The 27,653-nt window shown below is 36.7% G+C and overlaps 1 long non-coding RNA gene across 1 annotated transcript; it reads right to left on the bottom strand.

Moving 5' to 3' along the window:
• LOC135076072 (uncharacterized) lies at positions 1-25,718 on the bottom strand. The gene is made up of 3 exons (XR_010258173.1): positions 25,613-25,718; positions 842-898; positions 1-144 (listed from the first exon to the last, which is right to left on the bottom strand). It is a non-coding gene; the product is annotated as an uncharacterized LOC135076072 (long non-coding RNA).
• Between the last annotated feature and the right edge of the window lie 1,935 nt (positions 25,719-27,653).

A 27,653-nucleotide genomic window follows, 5' to 3' on the forward strand; every position in this document is an offset into this window, starting at 1 on the left:
GATGATTGTCCAGACTTTGGCATACTAAAACTTTCTTTTCAGTGGGTAGTACACATGAACGGAGACTTCGGGTTTTGGAGCCATCGGATGCGGCGTCATCTTTTCGGTTCTTCGGTACGAGACTACGAGTCGGCGGCGACACTTCTGAAATCGAGAAAGGTAAGATTTTAGTTTCTTTCGCGTAGTGCATAAAACTTGTATGTACCGTCGACAGCACATCGGACTATTCGGGCATTATTGTTACGAAATAGCATTTATTACAACAATAGGGACATAAGACAACACAGTATTGGCTTGATGGGCTGTCCTACTAGAGAAAAAGTGCTGAAGTTTGAAAGGCAAATCTTTTGGTCGATTGCGAGCGGGCTAGAGAAACAATATGCTGCGAAGCAGCGATGTTTGTACTTTTTTATTTTCTTAATTTTCGGAGGGTGCAGTCGACAATCTAATGAATATTCATCGGTTTAATGAGACCGATAAAACGATATCAATTTATTATTTATGTGTGTGCGCATTTAGTTTATTTTCGGCAACCGCGCTGCGTGCCTTTGCTACCCAAGTTTTTGGTAATGTGGTTTACATTGTGGGGTAGTTTAGTTACCCAACAATGTGGTGGTATCAGGGTCTCAAGTACTTAATTAATAGTCGCGAAATAACAATTTTAAACAAAATATGCTTAGTTCTTTGAAAAGTCATTATGAGTTTTTTACATTATTTTCATTATAGTTGGCTAATTATTATGAAATTCATAAGCAGTCAGGTGATATTTAGTTTCTTTCTTCTACGAAATAGCGATAATATATTTTGAGTATTAGGAATAAGACGAAATGATCATACGTACCTTATCTGTAAAATGGTAGTTCTGTGTCGCGTATCCTATCGATGACTTTCGGCGTTTCTGAAATGAAAAATACCTAAATAAAACAACAGAAATTTTCTTTTTATAAACTTTTTAATCCTGTCTTGTCTCAAAAAAATCAAATACTTATTTGCAAACAATGAATTTAATTTATCTCGTCGTGCAGTATTGGATTATTTAATTTGTGCTTATCATTACGTTGTGACTAGTCTAGAGTTTATCTTAGCGTGCTATCAGTGAGGTCATGAGATGTAGTCGTAGGTGGGCCTGAATTCCAAAAGAAATACAAATTCAAATGATCTACATATTTTGGTTTTAATAGCATTTTAATATGTGTTTTCACTCGATACTCGCAGAATTGACAGTGATGAAATGAACTTACGATCTTTTTGCTTGCCGTGTGACGTGTTTTAACCAATGACCTACAGAGACCCTTCGTATTCTTTGTATTGTGTCGTTAGTGGATTTAACTTCCTCCTAAAGCTGTCGATTTTATACTTTGACATCCTCTAAAATTAGCTTATCAAAAGTAGTAATAACTCGATTTAAGTTAAGAGATGTCTTAATTATATTAATGTAATACAGAACTTCATAAAACAAAATGTGTTTACTAGTTTTGTTAGGTCTAATTCCAATAAACTTTTTAGGTATTTAGTTAGTATCAAGTTCAAACACCGGCTAGTTAATTAGGTACCTACCTGAGACGAAAATAAACGATTAAACTAACAGAAGCAATTAATTTATTTTAACTTTTTTAGAAGAAGAATACAATAAAAAATATTTCTAAATCTTCAAAGTAGTCCAAAATAGTATGGGAAAGTTTTTTAAATTGATTTTGAACTAAAATCTTTTATGACATTGCGCATTAAACTTTCCAATTAAGCTTTACTAATCAAAAGGTTTTAAAACACTTAACGATAATTGACATCTCTCTGTTACGTAGGTTTTTTTTATGCATAACAAGTACCTGACTTGCCGCAATCGCACCTGGTGTTAAGTGAGATGCAGTCTAGGATTATTGTACATATTATCTGCCCTATAAGTGCCTATTCACTCTCGCCTTGAAAATGCCCGGATTATAATGTTCGGGAAAGACAGCAGCAGGCAGCGAATTCCAGTCCCTAGCTGTTCGCATTATAAAAGAGTTGTCGAAACGCTTAGTGCTAGCTGGTGGAATGTCGAAGGTGGAAGGTGCAAAGCTATTACATATTACGTTTATCACGCGGTATCTAACTATGCATAAGAGTGGAATTATATTGGTCACTTTACCGAACTATTATAGTTCTATTACTGTACTGGGGAGTTTCAAACACATAAGTAAGTGGTTAAAAACACGAATTAAAAGTTATATCAATAAAGACTCATTGTCACTTCTCACTTACCATCTAAGCAATCTCAATTCTCTTTATAAAAAGGTCTGTAATAATTGAAACACTGATCCGATTCTGAAAATAATATTCCATGGCTAACTAATAATTTCTGAGCTGTATTGTTATACCAAGAACAGTTTTAGAGGTACCTAGATGAGATAGCTTCGTAACCGAAATTCACGGGGTCAGTTTTTGGAATAAAGTTTGTAAAGTTTAAAGAATCAAATAAACTGAGGTCTAAATATTTCTTTAAATGCGTTTTTCTTTTAGGCAATTTTCTTGTATGATTCAAACATTGTAAAAAGTTTTATTACTACACTAACGTCATGTAACTTCACTTACAAAAAGTTAAAAAACACGCCGAAATTTTAGTAATTCCTCCAGTTCTTCTATTATTAGCTTTTTAAGTTTCTCTGTCTCTGCTTAAACCGGAATTCTTGGAAACTATAATATCAAACAAAGTTCGGGACGTTTGAGTTCACACCCTCTGTCTTACGCCCCACGACCGGCTGATAAGCTGCCATACGGGCTAGGGGATCTTTAACGAATTTCAATACGATAGTAATAATAGCACAAATATCCGGCTAACGGAAGACTTTCAATAATAATATGAGAAAATAGGTATTTCTTCTCACAGTTAAATAAAACTGAAACTTTAAATAGTAATGAACTGATTACTGTGGATTTAGAAGAAGGAAGAGATACGATACGAGTAATAATTAATTTAGGTACTGCACTTAACACAATGCAAATTTAAAGAAAAGTTTAAGCTCTACATTTAAATACTTGTCGGCCATTTTGAAAATAACCGCAACCGTTACTCTAAGTTCTCTTTCTCCGTTCAAATTTTCTTCCTTAACGCACATTCTTCTATTAGTAACTGGTTAGTTTTAGAATTATTAACTGGAACTGCCACAATTTCACAATTGAGCCACACTAAGCACTGGCCTGTCCTTGTCACTCGCGCGCTCTTCGCGCCACCCTTCGAGCCCGACTGAGGGAATGCTTGCTATTTGAAATTGAAAAAGGAACGAAAAAGCTGCGCCTGAGTTGGCCGCCATCTTGCCGCGGCCGTTAATTTCAAAACTGGTTCTTCTCCCCTTAATATTAAAGTGTAAAGTTGATTAGACTGGCCGCTACTCTATCTTTGTGGGAAGGAACATTTTCAAGTTCATTTCTGCTAATTTAATTTCAAGGCGCCTTGTCAATTAGGGTAGTTCTTTGTGCAATTGTTGGAAACACGGGTTTTGATTTGTTTTGTATACTGCTCACAATTTATTAGTATTTGTTCGGTTTTATGAAGGGACAAAAGGTTTGCATTGAGTCTGTCGAGTTTTGAAGCTAATTGGAGTCTTATAGGTTTTGTTCAAACGTACAATTGTAATTGCAGAGTGGGAACTGCAACTACTTGTATTAGTATTGTATGTTGACGATCTGTTTATTTTACTTTTAGAATGAAATTAACTTACATATTGTCTTAGAATTCTAACGACTGCTACATGATGAAAGTTGGATCTGATAAAAGTTGAATAAACGAGCTATTGCAGTATTTTTGCGAATTTCATCATCTTGTTTACGCGGTTTAACTATCATTTCTGTTGAATGGGCACCAAAACAGGTATTGTCACCAGATCTTGTCTTGCGAACATTTCGTACTGGTATTACAGGAAATAGTGACTGGTTGTTTATGTTAAAAATTCTCAAGATAATTTGCAGTGTTTAATACTGCGATAATACCCGCTCGTGTAACGTAAGTATTGGGTTCCCATAAGCTCGTGGAGCGTGGGCGGCGCCACCGGCGTAGGCAGTGCAGTATAAAAGAAAGTTGGGACGCATGCGTTTATCGGGCAGACCGCTCTGGGCGTTGAAGGTTTGAATTTTCATTAAGGATGACTCATTCGAAGGTTTAGGCGGTTCACTCTCCGAGACGAAAGTAAGACTTGCTCGACAACTCGCGTGCACAGTACAGTAAAAAAAAACGGATTGAATTCGACAAGATTTTCGTTATCGAGCAATTTGACGATAAAAACAAAAGGTAGGTAAAATCGGAAGATGCCAACTCTCGCGCATTCGTTGAAAAGTCACTAGTAAAGTGTGATGGCAATAGACTTGCAATTTAGTACTTTATACCAAAACTATAAATACATACAATTATATTTTTCGTAATTTTGGTGCAGGTTATTTTAGTGAAGATAAAAACTCAGTTTTGTAATTTTTGTGAATCATTTGGGGTTAAAATTATTTCCCTCCCAGTCTATGATAATATGTAAAATACCTAAGCTTAAATGTTGTTTTGAAGTCTGCATTGATTAAACGATGTAATTTGACGCATGTGTGGGTAGACGGAGCTGTTGGTACGAAGGATAGGTATCAATGCAAAAATACCTATTTTATACAACCTACCTAATGACAACTTTTTAGCTTTATTAGCTTTAAAATGATATTGTTTTAGCTAATCTTCAAATTCTAATTGGAATAATGCCGTGAGATGTCCCAGGTGCCTACATAAAATATAAGTGAACAACAAAAATAACTGGCTCACAACTTAACTACACTCGGCATAAAATAAATCGCACCTCCCGCAACAAGCACTTCTCAAACGTATGCATCCCCACTTCCCACCAACATTGGTTCCATTTAAAAGCCTAGTTCTAAACTTCATTTCATTAAAGGAAAGGTTTTTATCCCAAAAATGTGTTTTTAGAAGGATCCAGAGTCACTTCTTCAAAAAATAGGTAGTTACGCTTGAGCCAACTTTTATGGCTATAAAACTGTTAAATTGGGATTAATCGCTATCCATCTGTTAAAAAGGACACGTAAGATCATTATTTGGTATTATAATCACAAAAATTGGTCTAATTGATCCCAGAGGTGAGCCCCAAGTGAGGCCTTTTTTCAAGTCACATTTATGGTACTTGTTAATTGTTTATAAAAAAATTAAATGTATTTTTCTTTAAGTTTATTTACTGGGCTTTCAAATAACACCAATATTGTTGGGGCACCATGATTATGTCAGAAGAAAATCTTTAAAGTTCGCGTCGCGGAAGGTGCGATTTATTTGATGTTGAGTATTAGGCCAGTAGAATTAAACACAAAAATTGATTAAATCGGAAATAATTCCTACAAAAGATTTTTTTACTTTAATGGCTTCATTGGTTGCCCATTAAGACTCTCCTAAGTTTTCGACTTCGACGGAGTTGTGCTTAAGTGGTGGGGGCCCCGAAAGCGGCGTTTTTTCGGTTTTCCGGTTATACCGCGTAAAGGACTTACCCTATCGAAAAGTGGTCTTCATGACGGTTAAAGGGCACTTAATCCTGCATTGAATAAGACCAAATTCATATGTTTTGGACAAACCGTTCTCGCGCTAAAGTTCGGCAAAGTAGAAAATATACGTATAATTAATGACCCTCTCCACGTCCAATGGCTTGTTACCCACATGCTTCCAAGCCTTGTAAAGGGTCGCCTTAATCAGTGTAACCCTAACAAGGCTCACGAGTTTGATTCGCTTATCCTTGTTCGTCCCAGCCGTTCCTTAACTGCGGTTGCTGCACCTCTTCCTGACACTCTCCTGAACGACTCTGTGTTACCTAATGTGGCTGCCTCTCTTCCTTGTACCCTCCTGTACGATTGCATTGCTTAGCTATATGCCTGGTCCAAGGTTCGACGCCACAAAATCAACTTTGTACGCGTGAAAATAGTTTAAATACTATTTTCCGTGCTTGCAACATTTTTCTTTACTGCTTCGCCTCTATTAGTCGTAGAGTGATTGTATATATCCTATAGCCTTCCTCAATGTATGAGCTATTCAACACAAAAATAATGATTTCAATCAAACTAGTAATTCTTAAGATTAGCGCGTTCAAACAAACAAACAAAAAACTCTTCAGCGTTTTAATATGAACTTGTTGTTGTTGATTTTTGGCGTCGAACCTTAGACCAGCCATACGGCTAGGCAACGTAGTCATGCAGGAGGATACAAGGAAGAGGGGCAGCCACAGTAGGTAACACAGAGTCGTTCAGGTGAGTGCCAGGAAGAGGTGCAGCAACCGCAGTTAAGGAACGGCTGGGACGAACAAGGATAGGCGCATCAAGCTCGTAAGCCTTGATAGGGTTACACTGGTTGAGGTGGCCCTTTTCAAGACTTGGAAGCCTGTGGGTAACAAACCATTGGACGTGGAGAGGGTCATTAATTATACGTATATTTTCTACTTTGCCGAACATTAGCTCGAGAACGGTTTGTCCAAAACATATGAATTTGGTCTTATTCAATGCAGGATTAAGTGCCCTTCAACCGTCATGAAGACCACTTTTTGATAGGGTAAGTCCTTTACGCGGTATAACCGGAAAACCGAAAAAATGCCTCTTTCGGGGGCCCCCACCACTTAAGCACAACTCCGTCGAAGTCGAAAACCTAGGAGAGTCTTAATGGGCAACCAATGAAGCCATTAAAACAATAAAATCTTTTGTAGGAATTATTTCCGATTTAAAAGCTAATTCTACTGGACTATATAGAATTTCTTGATAGGGGTAACACTGTTTTCGTAGCTCAGTAGTGAGATCAATTGACCGAAATTTTGTAGGTATCAGTCCCTTCTACGCCAATCAGGCAAAAAAAGAAATATTATTTAGTTGAAACGAATAAAATTCAATTGGTTACTCTGTCTTTTAAATTAAAACATTATACAACGTCGATGTATTCCCATTCCTCTATAAAACGTGTCTAAATCAAAATATTAGCATTTTTATAAAATATACGTTGCATTGCGTCACTGCACTCACTGCCCTTTGAACTAGTGATTCAGCTGATCAAACAATATCTATGACACTATTGTCTTATTAAAGTAATAATAACAAAATACCTACTGATGTAATGATTCAAGGAATTCTGTGATTGTCCATTCTCTGGCGCAACACGTGTCTTGTATAGAGTAAGAAGATTTTAAAAGATTTTAATCGTCTTAATTCTAAATTCCAGTATCTGATTTCACTCATTAACTTACTGAAATCGCAGACAAGAGTTGCCGAAACATCATTTTGACCAATAATAATCTTAGAAAGTGACATTCCAACTGAATTAAAAATTGAAGTATTTTTTTATTCGTTTTCAACCTTGTAATAAAGATATAAATTCATTGGGGAAAGTAATTTTGTAGCAGGCTTAGGCTGTGTTGCACCACCTAACTTTGACCGTAACTTCAACGATAACCGGTGTTTTGTATGGGATTTGACAGATTTTTGACGTTTGTCAAAGTTAAACTAACATGGTGCAACCCAGCCTTAGAGAAAGTTTCACTAACTGCAGATTGCATAAGTTATAAATCCCAAATCTTAGCATTAAAAAAATACAATACTCATATTGTCAGACAATTCATAAAATTGAGTTTTGCGTACAAAATTGTTGTGAATTTTGAAATGTATGTGTTTATAAAACTCTAAAGATTATAACAGATCTTATTGTACAGTTGTACAGTGATAGATGACTCAATTATTATTTTACGCTATACTTAACTACTTTACTTTTAATTTACAGCTTGTAACATTGATATAGCACGAGTACAAATTACAGATTAATTAAGCTATGGTTGTCCTAGCATCAAATGTTATAATGACGCTGCTAATTAGTACATTTTGATTAGATAAAGGTCGGCGTGTCTGTTTAACGCTCTTTTGTAGCTTTTAATTAGATCTAGTAATTAAATGATTAACTTAATTATCAATGAAAAGTATATAATAAAGTACGAGTACCTACCTATACGATCGCTAAATAAGTATGTACGTGTATAAATTAGGTAATAAATGAAAATAAATGTCTCTACCAGAATATAAAACACCGGAGAACCAGATTTTTAAATAAGTAGGTATAATTTAATTTATTAAAATGGTAACAATGTATTTTCAGCCGCTCAGATGCGACTTAGCTACGACCAAAAAGTAATAAATATACAACTATTTTTATATTAATTTGACGATTTGTAAGCACTTTTTTTAATAGTCTATGCAAATTAAGGAATTTTGACTTGACTTTGAACCGAAATCCTGTATTTGCGAAGTAGATAAACTCAAAAATGTGGGTCTAATAATCTTTACTACGGATCTCGTAGCTACGACGAGTAGCGAAATACCATTTTCGTAGCAACTAAAAAGCTCTGCGTAAGAATAGAATAGTAATATAAAAAATTGGAACGGCAAAATTTTGACGGTCTTATCTATAGGAAGCGAATCACTTTCTTGGGTCAGTCGTTTCAATTTAAAAGGGGGAAGAAGTGAATAAATAGCTGTATCTAATAGCTGACATTTGTATCAATGATCTGCCCCCCTAGACAAAACGCACTTTTTGATCGAATCGAATCCGTCAAAAGTCCATACAAAAAAGGGGCTTTTCGACCACTTTTCGACTGGTTTGCTATTATAATTTGCACTTTGTCTAGACCCACTGGTACGAATAAGCAACAAATAAAAGCCATACGTTTTCCCATTTAGCTGTCAGTTATCCGACACTATAATGGCGGGGATATTTCCCTTCTGTACAGTTTACCAGGAAGCCCTGAAATGGGCCCTAAGTCACAATGTATGAACAATGCGACTACTAATAATAATAGCGTTTTAATAGTACTGTAATCAGATAAAGGGTCAATGATCCCGAATTCGACGACGTGTACCTTATCTTCATTTGTTTGCGTAGGCGTTAACAAAAACCGTTGAGGTAGGTCCGTAATAGGCCGGTAATGGTTACCGTTGTGTGACTACGACTAGCTCCCGATGACCAAATTTGTGGTTGGGTTTGATAGAAAACAATAAATGTGGCTGCTATAAAAGAGAAAATGAGGAACTATTTTTAAGTAACAATAAGGTGTCTGGTGTATACAGGAATGCTTGGAAAAAATAGAAAATTTTCTAACAATAATAACTCAACAAAATCAGCAAAATCTGAATTCAAAATGTAGAATGTAGATAAAATATCGTAGGTTTTGGTGTTTGCTCTATGTCATAGTCTTGGTCATGATCAGTTAGTTGTTCTATTTCAGGTTTTTTAAGGCAAACAATTCGGGAACTAATAAGGATTTAGTTACTCGCATCAAAAAATAATTGAATTGAAATTTAAAAGCTTCATAAAATGCTATTATTATTGCTGCACTTAAAGCGTGCAGTTTTCATAGAGCGAATTATAAGTCAGAGCTTAAAGCTCGCTCGAATATTGAGAACGGACGTCGCGGTGGCCGCGCACTGGACACGCGCGATACACATCCCTGCTCAATAATCGACCTCAAATGAAAGCGCTGAAGGTCATTTCAGTTCAGTATTACAGGAGTTACGATGACACACAACAAAAAGTGACTTGAATGTGGCCTTGAAAGGAGTCAACGATCGGAAGCCCTCGCATCCGCCGACTGCGCGCCCTCTCGCTCGCACCCGCAGCGGCGCGTATCTCCGTCCCGCTCGCACGCCGCCGCGCCGCTGCATCGGCCAATGGGGGGGCGGCGCGGGCGCAGCGATGCGCGTCGTTTGCTCAACTGGATCGCTAGGGGTGTCAGCTTTTTCTAAAGCTCTCACGTAAGCTCTTATTCGTTTTTTCTCGAATTATTTAATTGAGTGCCGATGTTAACCTGCATTAATGACGAGCCTGTGGTATTTTAATATCTCATTACCGCGCCGAGGTAGGTAAAGCGCCCATGTACGCCGAGTTCTTAGAACGCACCTGTGGCGTGGTGGCAGGGGCGTGTGATGTAACGTCTGTCAACCCTGTCTCGATTTCTGTCTATTATTATCGGTAAACCGCCGTGTTTCGAATACATAATGATTTATTTCATGCCGCGGCTCGCACAGAGTATCATCTCATTCGTATTCCTCTCCCAGCCCGACCTTTTGTTTTCTTCCTCTATTTTTTACTTTCCGATCTCTTTGTATAGACTATTTGCTTTTTGACAAGTGCACAGGAATTCTTGGAACAAATATCGCTGGTATGCCTCAAGTTTTTGTCGGTTTGTCGCACGTAAGAGTTCTCGTTAAGACATTTTCGTTTTGGCGTCGATCGCTACTCGTTTTTAAAAGTCAATGAAATAACTTGTCTGGATCGTCCATAAATTCCTGTTGCGCGTTTTGTGTCTGCGGCAAAAACGATATAATGCTTACATTACCGCGGCAAAAAGTGCGCGATCATCTGATGCTCGGATGACATTCTGCAGCTCATCACTCATGGCACCTTTTTGTCTGTGCGTATTTTTTTGCCATTAAAAATGTTGGTCACAGCAGCCGAGGGTTCCGTACACGATGGTATTGACAATACAACGTGATCCCTATGTGTAGAGTATCAGGGTTGAGCAGTAGGTCTAGTAGACAAAGTGCACATTATCCGCTGCTTTGCCCATTTCAACTGGCACATTATCGCAAACCAGTCGAAAAATGGTTAAAATGGTTAAAATTTTCGATTCGATCAAAAAGTGCAACTTGTCTACAGGGGCAGGTGTATCATTCATGTTACTAACCAAAATATCAGTGATGCCAGAGTATTAATTATGATTTTTAACAAAGGAGAAGGTTCTGAATTCTTCTGTATGATTTTTTTCCATTAAGTATCTTAGGTACCTATTGAAAGCTATAGGAATTATCAGAAAACATTTTGCTTAAATTGCCTCTCATTAAGACCGACTTTAGTCACAAAAAACAATTTACCAGATTTCCATTACTCCAGTGCGAAAAGTTATGACAACAGAAAATTATATTCATTTGCGAGATGCCCCATAGATGGCAGTGGCGATAAACGGGAACATTAAATACGCCCGACTGTGGGAAGAGGGAACAATCGTGGGAACCACTCCCCCCTTCCCCCTATGCTAATCTGGCGCCAATTATGCGCTAGCTGTAGTCCAGGCCACCTAGCAACCTGGTAGATAGAGAAAAATTCCATCGGCAATCAAAAAGGTTGAATAATTTTGTTGCTTCAGACTTCAGGGCTCCAACCAGTGGGACTTTTTTCGAACGAGGTTTTCGTATTTTCGGGTCTATCTATGAGTAACATTATTCTAGGACTATAGACAAAGTAACAGTCGTGATAGATCCGACTTCGTGATCGTTTTGCCATGGCATTTGTTTGGGGACGTATTTAAGTCGTAACGTGAATTCACGAAATTGATCTTATACGAATATCGTTTTCAAGCATTAAAACACGGAAAAAGTAGCGCTACAGGATTCTAATTGGTAGGACAAGTAGAGATTTTTAGTAGAGATAATTGGTAGGCTGTATTCATATACCTACTCTCTAAATATTTACTCAATAGAGTAATGGAAATAGAGCAGTAATAAATCCTAAGGACAGGCGCTTCGGTAAACGGTAGTTGCTAATGAAGTACCTTCCCAAAATTCTAAAATAAATTAGCAGGAACACGTTAATTAGCTCTACAAACAGAGCTGGGAGTCGAACCGGCGACCCAGAACGAAAATGGACTTTTATCCTGAATCGTACTTTACAAATCTAAATAGGCAGTTCGTTCGTTATATTTTCAACAATGCTTGCACGTTATTCAAGTTCAAGTAGCACACATAATTCCTCTAAAAAGTAACATACAAAGTTGCCCATGCCGAATGATCACAATCATTGTTATTTTACAAAAAAGTATTAATAGTAGATGCGTGCGCCTACTTATTTTAATGTCATTTTCGAAATGCTCCACAAACAAGTCTGCAACATTGTCTACTTCTGAGTACAGTCGAATCGGTTGCTAGTAAACCACATGGGGTGGTAATTACCCATCGTTTATAGTATCTTACACTTGCAATAACGCTGGACGCCTGCGCATCCTTCTGTGAACATTATTGTGGGATTCCTCTGATCGACAATTACCTATAATTAGGGACCTCGCACACGACTACGAGTACTTAGTTCAAGAGAATGTTCTTATGTAAGGACAATGATTTCCGTCTCTATTAATATATCAATTAATGACAACATTTAGACCATACATAACTTTTATGGACGGTGGTTACGATTGTTAAATAAAGTAAGAAAAATAAAATGTGAAGTGACAATAGCTAAGCACCGAAGAGACGTTAAATAAATTAAAAACTATTGATCTGATTGAGTTTCTTCGGAACGTAAAACAATTATTAATCCAATTGATACAGTAAATAGACATAAATGCACTTTTTACAAATCAAAAACTAAAAAACTCATAAAACTCAGTTATTTTTGCAAATAGGCTTTTAAAAAGCACTTTTGCACGTCACATTATTAACCCTACCATTGCTTCCAATTGATTACAAATAAAGTACTTAAAATATTTAAAATACTTAAAATACGTGAAAAGTAGACAAATATTAGTAGAGGTATATAAGTAGCATTATCCGTTAAAGTAGCACTATATAAGTAAGCAACTAATATGATATAACACAAGCATATTAGTTGCTTACTTTGGTTTTAGATGGCGCTGTGTGAAATTGTCCAAAGATTTATTTATAAAAAAGAAATATAAAAGTCAGCGAGAAAACATTTGCCGCACGAATAGTATATCGTGTGTGAGGGCTCTAGGTTCTACGAATTAAACCCTTCAACACCTGCCGTGTGAATTACTCTCAGGATCATTATAACTATGCTGCACAGACCAGCTATCCCACCGAGCCAATTATAATCTCATGCCTTATTAATTTTTAATTCGCGATCATCTTTTTGAAAACGCTTCAAAATAATATGGATAGGATAAACAGATAGTTTGTATAATGAACTCGCATGGACGAGTTTGCGAGTTGAAATATAGGTTTTCCATCGCCATTGCCAATGCAACTAGACCGTTTTTGCATCATTAATGTAGACTTAAAAGTGTATGTGCAGTTGAGAGGATATTTTATAAATATAAAAGTTACAGATATCACTCATTTTTATTTGATTTTGGTATTCTCTGACTCGTTTAAATATTTTACTAGGCCGAGAAGATTACCGATATAATTTCTATAATCTGCTTATTTTATCTAAATCAATAATCATCTGAAATCTACTCACGAGGCATTCGTACATTTGTGATGCCTCAATTAGATGACTTTACACTCATTTTAGAAATCAAATAAATTAATATTATTGATTTCATAACAAAAAAAATTGGCGAAAAATGCTTTAAAAAATAGTACTTGTAGGCACATACCTCTCGAACCATATAGATAAAATTTTGTTTATTATAATGACGTAAATATCTCTAGAACCTAAAGTGAGACGAAACGTTGCATCGGTCGAACAGTCGTCGCTTGCGCATCATTTATTTGTGTTTTGTAGTCCAGTTATGGCCGACCGGTTTTTTATAACTGATCATCAGGCGTCACGGCGATGTCAGAGTGACCACACACTTTTTAGAGTGTAACGTTCTTATAAAGGGTTAGGGTTAAGCTTTTTAATAAGTGTAAGTTATACCAGGCCTGTTCATCTCCGCGAGTTCACATCGAAAACAAAACACGCACGATAGCCCACCTACAGGAGGCGATTCGACAAGGCCTCACATACGAGATACGAGCGAGCATTGACACACGCACGCGTACTCTTGTATTATGGAAAAAAATAAAAAAATACTGTGCAGTATTTTACTGCCTAAATAATAATAAAAACACACAATGTACTTTTTTTAAGTTGCCTGAAGACACTGAGAGGTAAATAAGTGGTTATTGTTATTCATGATAATTCATGCAAATTCATGTATTTCTTCCGACATTTTCCGCGATTTGGCACTTCACGTCACACATTAGTTTGCCGAAGTTCGCCGAGCCAGCTATTGTCAATTATTATAGGTGTCAAACAGGATAGGGTCTTTGCGCTGGTTTTCGTCCAACTATCGGAGTTGCCAACTTTGTGATCTTAAAATACCCTTACATAAATGTATCATATTATTTTATGTCGTTCGAGTGCTCATAAAGGCAGTCAACTAAAGTCCATACTGCAACGCACACACAATCCGCACCGTAACGTAAACGCCTTGCCTCGCCGATGACAGTGCGCGAAGGGCAATGACAGCTCGCAAAACACTGACGTATATCAATGTCTCATGGACTTGGCGTAACTTTAAAATAAACGTACTCGGTACATTACGCACACATTTACACGCATTATAAATATATATGTTACGGTCAAAGTGATAAATGTGAAAATTATGAATAATCGCCGGTTATTATGAATAATTACCGCATGATTTGGTAAATGTGATTAATATGAGATCATTTATGTGTGTATAAAACTAAATAGGCGGCTTAGGGGTGGCCCAAGGGCCACCCCCGCCGCACCTTAACCTATTTTTCACTTTAAATCAAAACATTATGTAATGGGCATCATGGAAAAGTAATATTATGCAAGAAACATTCCAAACTTATTATGCCAAATTATATTAATATATGATATCAAAACGTTCAAAAATTTTGGCTGCACAAGAGCACGTACACAAGATGTTGTTCTCTTTTATGATATTTGTTAGTAATAAGTTTGAATTATTAAATAATAACTGTTAAATGTTATTAATTTATCACTTTTACCGCGACTGTCGGTAATTATTCATAATAACCGGTTATTATTCATAATTTTCAATTTATCACATTAACCGTAACATATACACGATTTAAGAAAACAACATGGCCGCAATATAGGCAATCAGCTGACAGGTATTTGTGTGTGTGTGTGTGTGCGTGTAGTTGTCAGCTGATTGCCTATAAATATGTTGTTTTCTTAAATCTTGTATGTAGGTACCTACTCGGCACAAGTCAGGTAGTTAGTGACGTCACATGAAAATGTTGCCAGAATGAGTACTGACCAAACATTATCTATTTCTTTTTTTTATACATCACCAGGGGTAAGTTAGAAAGAGATAAACAGCTGTTTGTCATTAATTTGTCGAATTTTTGTATAGATCTACAGGGTGTTAGGTAAATGGGTATATGAGCCGACGCTAGCCCATGTTAACATGTGCATATAAATGGTATGGTGAAGTCAGAAAATTGATATCATCATTTTAATTATTTTAATTTTCAAACAAATCTGATTTTATAAATTTTATTTTGTATGAACATTTAAAAAATTAAAATTATGATATCAAATTTCTGACTTCACCATACCATTTATATGCATATGTTAACATGGGCTAGTGTCGGCTCATATACCCATTTACCTAACACCCTGTATATTTCCTCTCCACTATTACCTCCATGCCACAAAAGGCGATACGTTGTTGATCCCTTTCCGAGTTGATTTGCCTGCTATATGACCTGAGCTATGCTTTAAAAAAATGACCCTTAGTCATATAAGATTTAATTTTGTATGAAGAAGTTTAATAAATACTTAAAATTGTGTTTATAATGCTATCAATTAGACATACGTGCCAAAAACTTTTCCTGTCAGCACGTTTTTTTTCTAGCGCGATGATTTCTGCAATGTACCGGTGACCGGTGTATGGCCGCGCATTTACGTAATTTTTTGGAACTCACTACTTTTTAAATTACATTTTCATTTAGGTAGAACTGTTGCTTAGGCATTATTGCAACAAAACTAGCGCGGGATGGCTACTGCCTTCTGTGAATACAATACTTTGTATTCAAATTTTACGCATGTGTTTATGGCAGCTCAGTGAAATGGACGAAAACCGCAGTTAGATAGAAAACCAGCACAATGACCCTACTTTCAAAAATTAATATTGCGATTTTATAAATCACTTAAACAACTTTATATTAATTGCGGTACGAAGTACGCCGGGACAGCTCGTAAAACAAATTCATTATTTACATTTTACTAATTTATCAACTTTGTTCATTGTTAGTTCATTAGTTGTTCGTGTTTCGTTTGGGTTAGACCAAGAGCCGAATGCAAAAAAAAAATGTTACTTAATTATATTAATCCTACAAAAAACGGACGGACGTGTGCAAGTCTAATAGCCATATACTTGGTTAACTCATTTTAAAAAGTGCACAAAAACGTTCTATGTTCAGACAGACTATATGACGAATCTATAAGGGTTCCGTTTTTGCCATTTGGCTACGGAACCCTAAATACCGTATCAAAATCTGTTGCATAGTTTTAAAGATCTAAGCATACATAGGGACAGACAGACAGGAAAGCGACTTTTTTTTTATAATTATTACGTAGTGATGATGGGCATATAGACCAAATAAAGACATTTTGATTTAAGGGGGGGACATCGTAAGAGCCATTCACATTTTTATCAGAAAGTTAATAAATTAATATATTATTTAGGTTTTTGAAATCTAAAACAGCCAGGAAATCAAAGAGGCAAACATGATACCTTTGTGATTTTATAGGAATTTTATTGTAAAACACGGTCATATTAAACTTTTATAAAAAAATCCAGAGGTAAATGTTTTTTTTCGAGAAAAATTTTTTCTAATCGTGTTTTCGAAAATATCATCCCATCACACATACGTTCTGTAATACATAATATTGAAAACAGTGCGAAATATCGTCAATTGCAGTTTTCACATACTAAGGGCCCAAAATGAAATTAGTATAATGTTTGTTTATGTAATAAAATTTGGTTTGAAATACCTACTGAATTGAATTTTTATTTCTTACTAGCTTTTTGGCTTCACCCACGTGAAATAAATTGTCACAGTTATGTGTGTTATAAAATATTTAGGTGCTAGCTCTTACACTATATAACTGGCGGCCGCATGTAGCTGCGCGTTGCCGCGAAGAGCAGTGAATGCAAGTGTGGTGCGCTAGATGGCGACACAGTAGCTTCTTGTAGCAGTCAGCCCTATGGCATCAAGACAGTACCGATCACTGACGTATGTCAACAAAACGGTGCTCGACTCTTAAGACAAGCTAAATTACACCATATTGTTGATGACATTGAGCATACATTTTTTTGAATACCTTCGCGGAGAAAAACTTCTGTACGTAGTACCAGGCCTGTTCATCTCCGCGAGTTCACATCGAAAACAAAACACGCACGATAGCCCACCTACAGGAGGCGATTCGACAAGGCGTCACATACGAGATACGAGCGAGCATTGACACACGCACGCTTACTCTTGTATTATGGAAAAAAATAAAAAAATACTGTGCAGTATTTAACTACCTAAATAATAATAAAAACACACAATTAAGTTGCCTGAAGACACTGAGAGGTAAATAAGTGGTTATTGTTATTCATGATAATTCATGCAAATTCATGTATTTCTTCCGACATTTTCCGCGATTTGGCACTTCACGTCACACATTAGTTTGCCGAAGTTCGCCGAGCCAGCTATTGTCAATTATTATAGGTGTCAAACAGGATAGGGTCTTTGCGCTGGTTTTCGTCCAACTATCGGAGTTGCCAACTTTGTGATCTTAAAATACCCTTACATAAATGTATCATATTATTTTATGTCGTTCGAGTGCTCATAAAGGCAGTCAACTAAAGTCCATACTGCAACGCACACACAATCCGCACCGTAACGTTGACGTAAACGCCTTGCCTCGCCGATGACAGTGCGCGAAGGGCAATGACAGCTCGCAAAACACTGACGTATATCAATGTCTCATGGACTTGGCGTAACTTTAAAATAAACGTACTCGGTACATTACGCACACATTTACACGCATTATAAATACATACACGATTTAAGAAAACAACATGGCCGCAATATAGGCAATCAGCTGACAGGTATTTGTGTGTGTGTGTGCGTGTAGTTGTCAGCTGATTGCCTATAAATATGTTGTTTTCTTAAATCTTGTATGTAGGTACCTACTCGGCACAAGTCAGGTAGTTAGTGACGTCACATGAAAATGTTGCCAGAATGAGTACTGACCAAACATTATCTATTTCTTTTTTTTATACATCACGGGGTAAGTTAGAAAGAGATAAACAGCTGTTTGTCATTAATTTGTCGAATTTTTGTATAGATCTATATTTCCTCTCCACTATTACCTCCATGCCACAAAAGGCGATACGTTGTTGATCCCTTTCCAAGTTGATTTGCCTGCTATATGACCTGAGCTATGCTTTAAAAAAATGACCCTTAGTCATCTAAGATTTAATTTTGTATGAAGAAGTTTAATAAACACTTAAAATTGTGTTTATAATGCTATCAATTAAAGACATACGTGCCAAAAACTTTTCCTGTCAGCACGTTTTTTTTCTAGCGCGATGATTTCTGCAATGTACCGGTGACCGGTGTATGGCCGCGCATTTACTTTATTTTTTGGAACTGACTACTTTTTAAATTACATTTTCATTTAGGTAGAACTGTTGCTTAGGCATTATAGATTGCAACAAAACTAGCGCGGGATGGCTACTGCCTTCTGTGAATACAATACTTTGTATTCAAATTTTACGCATGTGTTTATGGCAGCTCAGTGAAATGGACGAAAACCGAAGTTAGATAGAAAACCAGCACAATGACCCTACTTTCAAAAATTAATATTGCGATTTTATAAATCACTTAAACAACTTTATATTAATTTGCGGTACGAAGTACGCCGGGACAGCTCGTAAAACAAATTCATTATTTATATGTAATACTAATTTATCAACTTTGTTCATTGTTAGTTCATTAGTTGTTCGTGTTTCGTTTGGGTTAGACCAAGAGCCGAATGCAAAAAATAAATGTTACTTAATTATATTAATCCTACAAAAAACGGACGGACGTGTGCAAGTCTAATAGCCATATACTTGGTTAACTCATTTTAAAAAGTGCACAAAAACGTTCTATGTTCAGACAGACTATATGACGAATCTAGAAGGGTTCCGTTTTTGCCATTTGGCTACGGAACCCTAAATACCGTATCAAAATCTGTTGCATAGTTTTAAAGATCTAAGCATACATAGGGACAGACAGACAGGAAAGCGACTTTTTTTTATAATTATTACGTAGTGATGACGGGCATATAGACCAATTAAAGACATTTTGATTTAAGGGGGGGACATCGTAAGAGCCATTCACATTTTTATCAGAAAGTTAATAAATTAATATATTTAGGTTTTTGAAATCTAAAACAGCCAGGAAATCAAAGAGGCAAACATGATACCTTTGTGATTTTATAGGAATTTTATTGTAAAACACGGTCATATTAAACTTTTATAAAAAAATCCAGAGGTAAATGTTTTTTTTCGAGAAAATTTTTTTCTAATCGTGTTTTCGAAAATATCATCCCATCACACATACGTTCTGTAATACATAATATTGAAAACAGTGCGAAATATCGTCAATTGCAGTTTTCACATACTAAGGGCCCATAATGAAATTAGTATAATGTTTGTTTATGTAATAAAATTTGGTTTGAAATACCTACTGAATTGAATTTTTATTTCTTACTAGCTTTTTGGCTTCGCCCACGTGAAATAAATTGTCACAGTTATGTGTGTTATAAAATATTTAGGTGCTAGCTCTTACACTATATAACTGGCGGCCGCATGTAGCTGCGCGTTGCCGCGAAGAGCAGTGAATGCAAGTGTGGTGCGCTAGATGGCGACACAGTAGCTTCTTGTAGCAGTCAGCCCTATGGCATCAAGACAGTACCGATCACTGACGTATGTCAACAAAACGGTGCTCGACTCTTAAGACAAGCTAAATTACACCATATTGTTGATGACATTGAGCATACATTTTTTTGAATACCTTCGCGAAGAAAAACTTCTGTACGTAGTACTTATTATTATTCTGTGGTAGTACTTATTATTATTCTGTGGTTATACTCTTAATCGTATTGGAACTCGCTACCCAAATGATCATAAAGCTAAGTAACTGTAATAGAATATGATTTTTGACTTGAAGCTCGATTGCCTCAACGAAGATACGAACCAACTACGCTATAAAGCACTGAGCTACAGAGAATTAACGTTAATTAAGACAATAATATTTCTGTCGAATGGTAAAGGTCACTAAAGCGAAAAATTACATCTATGTATTTTTTTTTTGTTTATCCACAACGAGGAAGCTCTTGGGAGGCCAAGAGCTGAGATGAGAGGTCATCTCATCATAAAAATCGCTTCAAAATTTGACAGTAGCTTACCGGTTAGTTAGAGCAATTGGTGGGTTCTATCTAGTACCACCTCGGGCAATCAATTTAATAAATGGGCCACTTAATCATTTCTATCTTGGTTAAGTCCTCACTAATTCGGAGGAGCACAGCTGGCGAAGCTTCCGCCACGTGCTACTGTAACAAAGGGCTCCCTGTTTGACTATGAGTGTGGTCTGGCGGTGGTTGAGAGGTAGTGCGTTTGGTTCTGGGGCAGGTCAGGGCAGACCACTTGTAGGCACGTGATGATTTAGGTGGATATATAAATAGCCAGCTTTCATCTTGGAACTACATATTAATCAAATAATGGAAAAAAAATGTAGTAGATATCACGCGATTTGAAGCGACAATAGTTAAACGGTGTTGGACTGGCCTACTTGAGATACGAGGAACGCTGGTTCGCATCCCGAAATCACAATGACAACATGTACATTGTACACGTTACGTGGTGATTCAAAAATGTCATCGTTTTCTCTTTCGGTAGATAAAAATTACGTATTTAAAAATTAAAATAAGTTGTACCTAAATATTTTTTGCGGTTTAATTAACGTTTCTAGTCGCACTTCTATCGATTTCACTCGCAGCCAACTAGCTCTTATACGTCAAGCCCTAAAGCTTAAATGTCGAGCCCTAAAGCTTAAACGTCGAGCCCTAAAGCTTAAACATCGATGTCGATAGTAACAGCGGTGCAGCGCGACGCATGCCCGCCGCAGCAGACGGGGTGGTGAGACCTTGGCAGTGAAATGTCAAACCGGCCGCACTTGCACGCCTAGTGAGGGCACGTGCATCGAAAGTTTTATTTGTAACCTCTTTACCGGGATATCAGTAACAATGCCGTAAAATGCATTTATGTCGTACAAGCGTTTGACTTATGCCCGTTTTCACCATCAATCCCATATTTTTAAGTGACCCCTATAGTAATTCACAACAGGAATTTTGTTTTAATAGGGGTCACTTAAAAATTAAGTATTGTTGGTGAAAACGGGCATCAGAAATTTACTAGAATTTCAGTATAGGACTACCTAACGTTTCTGAATTGAGATTTTTTGCTTGATTGTGCTCATTTGCTTCTTAACTATGAACTTTTTATACTAAGTTTGTGCTTATAGATAGAGTATGAGCACGCTCAAGTTAAAATATAAATTCAGAAACTGGGGGCATGACTCTTACGAAATTACTTTGTGGCAAAGATAAACCATTGCTCTGACTCCCGTTTTCTCTATCTGCATTCTACACACGAAATCTTAAGTAGGACTCATTATTTACAAAGTATTATTTAAATTACAAAATATTCGCTCGAATATGCGTTACTTATTAAATACTCTCCGCTCTCCAGTTGGTGATTAATTATAAATTTAATAAAGCTCAAAGAGTTGACTCGGTTAGTTTCGATTTAGACGCCTAATTATCTGACTCGGGTGAACGATCTGTTTAATTAGTCTTTAAATATTTAAAACGAATCTAAAAAAATCTAAAGACCACCGCACTCTTAATAAAGAACCTTTAAACGTAATTAGTTGAGATAAATTCAATTAGGGTTATCCGAACCGGTTGTAATAATTCGATATCGATATCCGAAACAGCTGACGCGCGGCGCGCCACTATCTCACAAAAACCTGTCTGCTGGGCGCGGTGCACGGTTCGATAGTTCGGCCTATAACCCCGTAACCCGTGCGCCGGCGCAGCCCCTGAGCTTTTTGTTCGTCTGCACGTAATTGACGTTTATAAATTGGCAAAATGTTACTTTAGGGAGGGATTTTTTTTTATCCACAACGAGGAAGCTCTTGGCCTGTATCTCACCTGATGGTAAATGACGATCAGGCCGAAGGTGGAAGCGAGCTTCACCCGGAATCCTCAACCACGGAGGAACTGGCTATCTCTTACATCTAACTGCCGGAACACAACAATGCTGTTAACATTGTTGTTATGGCGACAGACTTAGGTAAGATGGTGGTAGCTAGCCAGGCGGACTTAGAACAAGCCCTACCACCAACCAAACCGAACAGAAAAATCTGGGAATCGAACCCGGGACCTCTGCAGTCTGCGTCTGAAGCAGGTGGTCTTACCACTAGACCACAGAGGCGGTTATGATTGCGAACGTTTTACCGATTGTTTCTTGTATTGGAATCGTTCAGGAATTGATTTATAGGTATCGGTAGTTTTATGTCTTTGTCTCTACACTCGCGTTTATTTAAGTGACTGATATGATATATTGCTTTATTGAACAGCTTTTATCTCTTTTAAGTTTTGGAACCTCTAAGGGCTTGTCAATTCTAATAAGAATGAAACTTGTCTTAAATAGTGTGGTTTATTGAAGCAATTTGTAATCAGTACTTAGTTGAAAAAAAGCGAAAACTTTGTATATTTATTGTTAAACTCATTTCCCTTCGTCACTTATAATCAGGTAAATGCCAAGTAAAACTAAAGACAAAAAACGGAAACTAATAATAATGGTATCATAAATGGTGGTCTGTGTACCCCTTGCCATATTTCATGACCAGTCACGATTATAAATAATATTAATAGATAAATTTCCATCGTAAATTATGCATAAAATATGACTTGACGTGCCCCATAACTGTAAAAAGCATGAGAATGATGGTAAGGTTGGATGCATAAATTTTCCGCGCTTCGCTGAGCCCCGCCATGTCCCATAGTAACACATTTATAGTTCAACCAATCGCCAATCGAATGAATACCATAAAAAATCGGTTATTCAATATCATAGGTAGGTATTTTATTCGACTTTTCGGAACATAGAAATGTTTTCGAGTAAAAATAAATAAATAAAGTCTTCAGAATATAAAATTCTTCATTGATGTATCTATTGAGCTTTGCTTTACCAGTGAAGAAGTTGCCACTCATCCCTGGTCTCTACCAGCACCTTTAACTCTGTTATTTTGATATTTACTCTTTCTTTCAATTGCTGTACCTACACACTACGTTCTACTTTGACTTCCAGATTTGCTAGAGGTTCATGACAGATTATAATCTGTCCCAGCAGACCTTAAAAACTGTATTTCATGCAATCATGCAATGTTACACAACACTGATATAATTTTCATGACACTACAAACTTAAAGTTCGGTTAATTTCTCTAACTTGCCCCCCGCGGGATTCGAAGCCACAACACCGATCGCTATCTAGTACGCGAATCACCAAGTCAGAACGTCAAATATTACATTTAATCATTAATGTAAAATTAATAAAGTATATTATTCCTTTAGCATAGCAACTGATTCAGTTAGCAGCCGTGCTGATAGGTACGCGTATCGTATAGAATGCATCTCGCTGCAAATTGAAGTGCAACTCAGCAAGATAGTCTGGCAGTTGTTACTTGTTACTAGCTCATACAATCAGTTATGTAGTACTCAAATGTATTTAGGTATTTGACTCTATTATGTGTTATTATTCCTGTATGTACTGTAGGTTTAAAAAGAACCTTACGCTGCTTTGTTATGCAGTATTGTAGGTTTAACTCAATTATAACTGGGTGGAAATTTAAATACCTACACGTGTATCTAAACTGATATTAATGTCTTATGTCCAATTTCATAACTAATATTGAAAATAGCCTTTACGAGTATTTTAGTCGGAAACTAACTTATATCTATTATGTAAAATTCTCATGTCACTGTCTTCGTAACAAAACTCTCCCGAAACGGCTTGACCGATTCTTATGAAATCAAGCAACGTTTGCTAGGTCATCTAGTAAAATTATTAGATACTTCAACACTGGTAATTTTGACTGATATTATAGACTTGATAGAATATTAAATATCATATGTTATTAAAATTAATGTTCTGGCGTTACGAGTCGCCTCTTGAACATTTCGACGAGTTCATCCAGTGTCTAAGTAGCTTAGATGGAAGGGCAGTCGCCCGGCAAGCGAAAGGTCGTGGGTTTGATTCCCACCTTAGGCAGTTCGATTTTTTCAAGTTATTTTAAGAATATAAAAATTAAATATCATTCCTTGTGATAATAAAATGGACATTGGTCACACAATGGTCACGTGTGGGTGTAAGAGTGAGTAGTAAGATGTTAAGCCATGTTAAACAGTTCCTTAGGACATGAGTCGTGATTTCTCGATTGATCTACAGTTTGATGAACTCCAGTCATGTTTGTATTGTCATTTGAGTCACATTTAACATGATCCCGCTTTACGCTGGAGGTTGTCGAACTTTTCTTTACATCGATCAGTTTTAAAAACTTTTGTGGGGCATGAAATTCATTAATTTAAACAAAAAATTAAATGATGAAAAAATCGTCAAAATTTTCACGTGTATTATTATTATTTTTTAAATATACGAGCTTAAAATAGGCGTAGAGCACACTGATCTCTTCTATTCTTCTCAAAAATGCTTTAAAGCAAATATAATGCATCTCAAAAAGTAAAAGTAAAGGCACCTTCACACTACAGCGACTCTAGAATTGAATAAAAAATCACGAAATCAGTAGCAGAACGTACTCGGATAGGTATTAATTAGAATTCGTCGGGCAAGTCTGAACGAGAACGATGCTATTCCCGTGAAAGCACCGCGTCCGACCGAGAGTATTGACCTGCGCCTGCGCCGATACGCCACTCTATGTTGGCCTAGGTTACGTTTTGGTGACGTGGCCTAGCATCTTGTAGCACATGGCCGGGTATGTATGAGAATGGTGTGGAATTTGAAAATTTTAGAGGAGGCTGCCAAATAATGGTTTGATGGTTTTAAAATGTTGCACGTTAGAAAAAATATTATGTATTACAATGACAATTTCAAAATCAAATAACTTTACCTATAACGTCTGAAAATACGAATTTTGTATTGAACATACAGGAATATTTGGAAATGTTATATTAAAACAAAAAATAAAACACATTTTATGAAATAACAAAATAAAAAGATGTCTAATAAGTATACAATTGGATAAATGTAGAGCCTTTTGATGCACCGCGTGGATACTGTGACGTTAAAAAATGTTTTTTTGAATGAAAAAGTGATTCAAAAAATGTAAAATTAATGTAGCTAGGTTAGAAAAGTGAATGCCGGCGTTGTCGCCGACGTCTATGTTGGCGTAGGTCTAGCTGCAGTGACGTGGAACGCGGCGAATACCGTTTCAGACGCACAGAAAAGTGAGAAAATCTTTTTATTTAACGATATCATGAAAAGAAAGAGTAAAGAAATATTATGCGATGTGTCTAACAATTTCAAAATGACCCGTTCTAAAATAACTTAATACAGGAATACTTAACAGCAGTTTTTCGATCAAAATGAAAGTAACAGTCGATTTTTTGACTGAAAAAAGACATTAACATGTAATCTTCCCACAAAAAAGGGACAAAGAAAAAAAGACATCGACAGCATCAAAACGCCCCTATTCGCAACTTATTAGACACCGATAAAAAAAAGGTTGTAAAAACTTACGAAATCCGGCCGCGTGACGTGTGTTCTTCGTTTGTTATCACTGGTTTTCTGAAAAGGTGGGTTGAGAGGTTTAATATGAGGGTTGTTGTGGGGGTGAGACACGGGCGCGGCGTGCGGGGCGCGCGAGGCCTGGCCCGTCACTGCGCTAGCGCAGCGCGTCCTTTGAGAAATTACGTCAGCTCGGGCCGCGCACCCCTTTCTTTTTTTTCCGTAATTAATTTCTTGTAAGATTTTGGCGGAGGCGAATTTTTTTCGTAATTGCCGCGCCCGCTGATGGCATGTGATTGATTGTGGTCAAATCGACATGCGGTATTAATAATAACGTTTGGTTCTTTAAACGCTTCTCATTCGTATGCAATGAAAAAATTTCAATTACTCTACAAACTTTTAGGTACTACATTACTTCAAACTTATTTTTTATTCCTCTCTAATAGTTTTACTAGTAAACCAAACTATTTTCACTCTAAAAGAGTTGACAAAGTTCCAGTAAGAATCTAAGAGCAAAATTCTAATACGTTAGCCTTGCCGCGGCCGCCTCCCAGACGATCCCGGTTACCTGCGCGCGCGCACACTTGCACACGCGGGCTCACGCACACAAACACAGACGCAGACGCGGCTCTAATGCCTGTGGAGTTCCAGGGATGAAGACGAAAGTGGGATTCGGAATGGCTTCTGATTTTTTAAGACAGAAATTTCATTCGTTAGAATTCAAAAAATGAGTTAAAAATTGTAATTAATATTATCCCTCATCATCTTTCTCTTCTCTACCATGAAGGATTTAAGAAGCAATTCTGTTTAGATATATCTTTTCTTTCTAAAATAAAACCCGATAGAGTCTTATGATTCCGTACTATAAAATGTTATTATTTAAGTTTGACCAAATAACTCAATTTCATTTCTTCTTCAAGCCAATGTCCTGTCCCGTTCAGCTTCTGTCCACATCAACCTATTCCATGTCAATCTGGTGGCTTTAGCTAGCAGTTATAACTTATAACTATCTTAATACTCGTAATACAGACCGTTAAAAGTGTTTTATGTAAGTACAAACGACTAGTACATCACGCAAGAAACTCACTGTTGGTCTTAAAAAAAATCAATATTACAAAAAATAAGATCTTGAGAGAATGCTCTGGAATAAAACAACCAAAATACAAACCTAATTCTATTGTAATAAGTGCTTATAGAGTCTGATTTGCTGTCGATTGTAAGTACATAACAATAGCTTACCTATTTGCCGAATAATTCATTTAACTTAACAAACTTTTTGATCTCTACCTATCCATTTCCAACTAAACAAGTTCTTATGAGAATACAATCGGATTACAATAAGATTGTAACATCAGAACTCAGTTACCGCCTTATCCACGTATCCCCTAACCTAAGAAAGTATAAATAAAACATAACTATCTGTACGCACCGCCGGCTAGGGACGTTGCCCGCTGCAGCGCGGTGTGCGTGCGCCTTATTATGTGCGCTCACGTAACCGCGCGCCAGTGTGCGTGCGGCCTAAGTACACAGCGCACACCGTCAATGAAGGAGGCAGTTACACCGAAGTCTTAAAATCATTAAAATAATCGTTAAACTAATTTATTCTCTGTAAGTTGACATTTAGAGAGCACTTTTACACGTCCCAACATTTTTTAAACATTATCTCTACCACGCTTCGGGACAATGATGCGGGCCAGTGCTGAGAAGAAGCAGCGCGAGAATCTCGGTCATTATTGTCAGCCTCTTTTTCAGTAATCTTACAAGATTTTTTGTATTGCTGTGAGCTAGACTGAGATTTTTTCAGATATATTTGCGTTAATTTACATGAAAAATAAGGAGAAAATCTGTATTACGAAAAAAAAAACCTTTTCAAGTCTAAACTAATAGTGATACATTTCATAAGGAGAAGGACATGAAGTCGGATAAACTAACATGTAGAGCTGATAACGTTGAACTTAATTCCACACATTTAATGTTGATTGCGAAAAATAATACGTGTAAAAAGGACATCAATGTGGCCTGAGTAGGTACTATATTTAATGTTACTTTCAAC

Source organism: Ostrinia nubilalis, chromosome 11 (genome assembly GCF_963855985.1).
Source record: "Ostrinia nubilalis chromosome 11, ilOstNubi1.1, whole genome shotgun sequence".
In the NCBI taxonomy this organism is placed as follows: Eukaryota; Metazoa; Arthropoda; class Insecta; order Lepidoptera; family Crambidae; genus Ostrinia; species Ostrinia nubilalis.